Source organism: Aptenodytes forsteri, unplaced genomic scaffold (genome assembly GCF_000699145.1).
Source record: "Aptenodytes forsteri isolate BGI_AS27 unplaced genomic scaffold, ASM69914v1 Scaffold255, whole genome shotgun sequence".
NCBI lineage: Eukaryota > Metazoa > Chordata > Aves > Sphenisciformes > Spheniscidae > Aptenodytes > Aptenodytes forsteri.
In genome coordinates this window covers 9,985,066-9,991,065 of record NW_008794888.1, presented here as the reverse complement: position 1 = coordinate 9,991,065, position 6,000 = coordinate 9,985,066, and positions in this window count along the sequence as shown.

The window sequence follows — 6,000 nt, the reverse complement described above, 5'->3', positions numbered from 1 at the left end:
GGGTTGTCAAGCATTGGAACAGGCTGCCCAGGGAAGCGGTTGAGTCCCCATCCCTGGAAGTATTTGAAAGACGTGTAGATGTGGTGCTTAGGGACATGGTTTAGTGGTGGACTTGGCAGTGCTAGGTTAACGGTTGGACTCAATGGTCTTAAGGGTCTTTTCCAACCTAAACGATTCTATGATTCTATGAACATGTACAATGACTTGACTTGTAAGGTGATCACAGGCATTGGGCATGGAAGAAATACAAGTTTTGAAGAAACAGAGAAGAGTTGGGAAGGATTTGGCTGAGAGGGACTGGATGATTGTTCCAGATAGCGATAAATTACATGTGTTATTGTCTTCTTTGTGCTTAATTTTTTATTATGTTATGGGCAGTACACAAATTGAAAGAAGAGCTGATAACAAATTAAATCAAGACTTGAATTTCAAGTCCACCGCTGACCCACAGACTTTGCGTGTCCTTGGGCAAAATGCTTTCTCATTTTTTTTCCCTCTCACTGCCTCATCTGTAAAACAGAGATAACACTACTTCTTTTTTGCCAACCTGACTATTTACATAATAAAAGCCTTTCCACGCATGACAGTCTCTTATATATTTGTACAGCATCTAGCATAATGAGGACCTGGATCTGGGGACTACAATACAAACAATACACAACAATTAAGATTATGCATCCATCCAAAATATACCTAATGCACCTAATACTGCAGTACCTTGCCAGAGAGACATGACTATTACACGGTGAACTGCTTCTGTGACTTCTGCAGTCCCTCCTTTTGTTCTGCTCTCTCACTTAAGGCAGGCTTTGGCAGAGAGGTGGGTTTTAGGAAAGTTAGGAGTCCTGTGGCTACCCATTTATGGTTTCCTGCAGGTGGAAGGAGTGCTGGACCCCAAAGTCCTAAGGGACCTGCAAGGAGCTGGGCAGCATCACTCAGAGGCTCTGCGTTTCTGCAGCAGCTCTCCTGTGGTCCCGTTCTCCTCCTGCTGTATTAGGGAAGGTCTGCCTTGAAGGCAGCTTGTTCCTCTTTGAAAGGGGGGGGAAAAAAAGGCCTCAGCCCCCAGTGTCTTGTCCATATCGTCACTGGGGAGGACTGCGTACCCACTGCAGGCCAGCCCAAGCACAGAACTGTCCTTTCCCTCTCGGTAAGCAAATCCTACGCTGTTGGAGAGGTCTCAGTACATTCTGGGGATGCAATAGGAAACGTTGGACCTGATCAGCCCGTTCCACGCTCATGGGGTGGGGTACAGTAATAAGCGTCCCCTCACCAGCAACCTGGAGACTACAGGATGGAAGCTTCATTATTATCTTCACATTTTCCTAGGAATGAGTTTACGCTCAGTTTGGAGAAAGACAGCTTCCCATGCCAGAATTTTTGGGAAGTGGGAAGCTCTTTCCCCATAACCTGTATGGCCAGAATATAATGCCAAAATACTGCTCTTGACGGAGATCAAGCTGGGTCTGCGCTGCAATTTCTCCACACGCCGAGAGAAAGTAAAATGGATGGTGCTTGGCTGGCCTGAGCTGGTCAGGCCAGGCCTTGAGGCTGGGTTGGCTCTGCAGCTACTTGGCATGAAGAGGAGTAAAAGCATGCATAAATTAGGAGCTCTTAAGGCCAATTTCCTTGTTTGGTCCCAGAGTAACTGACTGAGGGCCCTTGATGTTTGCAGCAGTAGACCAGCCCCTCCCCACAGACAGGTGACATTTTTTAGTGCTTCCCTTGTGCTGGCAGATACACTATTACATTAATTTAATTGTGCAGCACTGCCCTGGCTAAAAACCACAGACATTTAAAAAAAATTAATTTCATTCCCCCCCCCCTTCTCTTCACAAGTGTTTTACAAACAGAAAAGAACAAGAAAAGTGATGGTAACTGGATTATTAATAATACATAGTTAGTAACTGATTAATTTGGTTTCACGTACTGTGCGAGGAAGAGTGCATGTTGTGGCTGTGTCTATTGTTGTTTTATGGGAACTGAGACTAGATACCAGGTGTCTGTTACAAATGTTAGGCACAAAATTAAACACCCACGCATACTGAAAGGACCATCAACACGACAGGAAGGATTATTCATTTTGCAAGCAGAAAAATAACAAAGCAGAGGAGTGACAAATGCTCTAGATAAATCCAGAGCTCCAATTTAATGCATGGGATAAGGACCTCTTTTTCCAAGTAAAGATTCCCAACTCTTGCAGTTTCTTACTTCTCCATAATTTAGCTGTGCACATATCTGGCATTTGGAGTGTGACAGATTTACACATTTGCTACCAAACGAGCTGCAAGAGCTAATCAGCTCGCACGGAATTGCACATATTAATGAAGAAGGCTCTTCTGCATGCCTGTGATGTAGACACCCACTTAACTGGGGCACCAGAGACTAATTTGAAAGGATTTTGTTCACGTAGCAGCTTTTTTCCTATGATGAATGCTTGCAGGGAATCATGTGTTGTAGAAAGGGAGGGAGCAGTATCTACAAAATCTGACTAAATGGTTCTCATTACTGAGCGATGGAAGAGCAATAGGAAAGATAATTTATTAGTGGCTCAAAGCTAATGAGAATAATTAGCACTATGATGCTTTCCAAGCAAACACAGAATAACTGTTCCTTAAGGAGCACCGTCTCCCTGCAAGAGTGGCAAGTGCTCTGGGCAGGAGGACAGAGGACTTCCAGGGGCAGGAATCTTACAAACCAAGGACCTGGTCCGGCAGATGGGTGGAAACACCCGGACATCCTCCTGGCTTTAATTATGGGCCAGCATTGGAGCTGCGATTCCCTAAATCTTTTTTCTGACCTCAAAACCAGCTACACCGGGCTGATGAATACACAGAGTTTACAGTTCAGCTTAACTCCTCGGAAACCACAGTCTGGATATCGCTGCCTTAGATACTGAGATTTTTTGCAACATTGCATCATACAGTGCCTGCCAAAACCTTGGCAAAAGCTGAGCCAGTCGAGGGTGCTTTGCAGGGAGTATTTCAGCGGCGCTGGTCAGTCAGACATTCCAGGAGTCCTGGTTGCCAGCAGATAAAATGGTATTTGGAATCTTTTCCTTTGTAGAAACACCGAGGTACCCTCCTTCCTTAATCGGTAAATAAAAGCAGGATGCACAGAGAAAGCGTAGCATCTTCTCACGACCAGCCACAGAAAATAACGGGAGAAGTTTTTGTTTCCAGTCAGTTCCAGCACAGAGCCGTTATGTACATAACCGGATTAGCCAAAGGGCTGCACACCCGCGGTTCCAGCGGAGCCGTGGAACGCTCAGGGATGCTGGGCTGCCAAAGGCAAAGGAAATGCCAGCGTTTGGCCCCGACGCTCAGCACCTGCTGATAAAAGCTAATTTCCCGCCCTCCCAGTTTTCAGAATTTACCCCTGCGATCCCAGCGTACCATTACAGACCCAATCACACTAAAGTAAACCTATTAAATTAAAATGAGGTGCACATGGACAACAGTCCCCACTCCCCTGAGTGTCATTTTGAGCGAATGGCCTGTTTCATAGTTTGTAAAATGCAGTTGGCAAGGGTTAAGTGTTATTCTAGGAAATCCGTATAGGCAACATTTCTTTCTCGTAATATAGCAATATCAAGAATATGGAGAGTGATTTTGCTTTTATTTTTTAAAAGGAAAACAGACTGAGAAAACATCTGTAGGCTAAGTCGCCAGGTCTTGACTTTTCTTTTGAAAAAGCAGTTAGCCTCTAAAATCAAAATCACCCATGAAGCAATTCCATCTGAACCAAGACTCTGTCTGAAGCATTCTCTTAAGAGCTTACTCATGATGAGAGTTGCATTTGCTTTTTTACTCCCAAATTAAATGCTGTAAGAACATAAACTTTACCCCTCTAATCTTTTTTCACCATTAATATCAGTCCATCTTTGTGGATGACTATTGGGAGAATTTTAAGTCAGCAAGATTCGGGGACCTAATTTGGACCGGGTGGGAGCTTAGAAAAATTCCCAAGGCTGTTTCACCCAACTGCAACAAGTCAGGAGGGGCTTGGGGGTCACTGGGGCTATCAGATCCAGAATGCAATTTTACAGGGGGAGGAAAGAGAAAACGGAGATTTGCTAGGTTGCTTTTCCTGATTCAGATTGGAAAGCAAGTCTCTTCCAGTCTCTCCTGTAGGAGCTGCTCTAGTTTGAACAAATAAGGATGTAGTTATTGGGTCAGAGATAGATGGAAAACTCCTTTACAACAGAAGCCAAATTATCCTCTTGGGTTGCAGGGGACTGGGATGTAAGATCATGCTCGTTCTGGGACTCCAATCTGGGTCTCCCATATCCCAGAGTATTCACTCTCCTGGGATCTTGTCCAGGCTCCCTTTTCCCTCCTTTTGGTGGATGAAACAAATCCAAGATCTCAGGCTCTTTCATTAGATGGGAAAACCATTTCCTAGCCAGCTGCTACCAGTCTGCACAAAACGCTTGGTCCTGCTCCCCCTCGTCTCTTGGTCCAACTACGCAACAGGACTAACACAGACCTGTGGGCTATTCCTATCTTGTTTTAAGCCAACGCTGAGGAACAAAGTGATACACAATCCTTGCTCAGCCTCTCCGTGCTGTACACGTTTTACCCTTCCTCAACAAGATGTAATCTGCTTAGGGTTAACTGTGTAGCAGATGTCCAAGATCTTTGAATCACACCTTAAAAGAGCTGAAAGACCAAACCATAATTGCAAGAGTAGAATCTCTGATTCACTGCAAACCATTTGTTATCAGCAATGAAGTTGATAAACGATTCATGATTTGAAAGCCCAGATTACTCACTTTTAACCACGGCAGAAATTCCTATGTGGTTATGAACGCCCGGGCTATGCATCTACTACGATGGGCTGGGAAGTCTGAATGTGTGAAATGACCAACCGTTTAATTACACAAAATAAGAGCTCTTACATATAACATACTTTTCATTCACAGTTTGTGGAAAAAAATAAAGTATTTCAATTTCAACTTGACTGATGCAAATACAAACATAAACTGACTTCACTAGCAAATATAAACACCAATTTTTGCTTTACTGGAGGCAACAGAATTACAACAGTGTAACTGAGATCCAGACCTGGTCTACTAATTAAAAAGGCTTGGAAGCAAAGCTCCGAGCTCATGGCACACTCTAGTTCACAGTAACTAAGGCTTTTGTCAGCCATTTGATGTAATCGTTTATGGTGTTCAAAACTGTATTTTTCCAAGACCATTCTGACCATAAACCAGATGAATCATGACCCTGTAACAGAAGGTAAATTATTCTCAAATATTTTATATTTGTGCATTAACACATGATTAGCCAAGAAAAAATGAATTCCCGAGTCCAAGAAGTAACTGACAAAAGACTGAAGGGGAAAACGAGAATCCTTAATTTTCATTTTATTATGGTGTAACCAGCTGTAAGGAATTACTGGTCTGAAGCACAGTGTGCAATTGTCCTATCCTAAACATTTACTAAAGCCTATAATTCAGAATGATCCTGACTAGTGATGTCACCATTGGCAAGCTATGATTTTTTTTTCTTTTTTAAGAAGTCTACATTTCTCAGCAATTAGCACAAACATAGGCACAGCCTATGCACAGAAATGCTCAAGCATTTCTGGAGACTATTTCTTTAATGCCAGCTGCTTTGACTCCGAGATCAAAAAAAATGCAGTAAGTTCTGGACTGATCATACTTGATAGTTTGCTGGTAAACAATAGAATTCCTGTTTGAATTCAAATGGCATCAATATGTATTATTTCCTAAATGCAGGGCAGAATGCTTGCTACTAATGTGAGGATAGCTTGAAAGAAAGAATTGCCATGATCTTATGCAAAAGTACTAAACACAACATGAAGTAACTATGCTAACAGAAAAGAAAAAAAAAAACACAGTAAGAGACTTAATAAATTAAGCTACTTTCACACTAGGATATTATGTACTACCAGGCAGCTGATTTTTTGAGTGAAGAGACTCATCAGGTGCCTAATAAGAGAAGATACTTGGCACAGCTCCATCGCCGCTCAAAT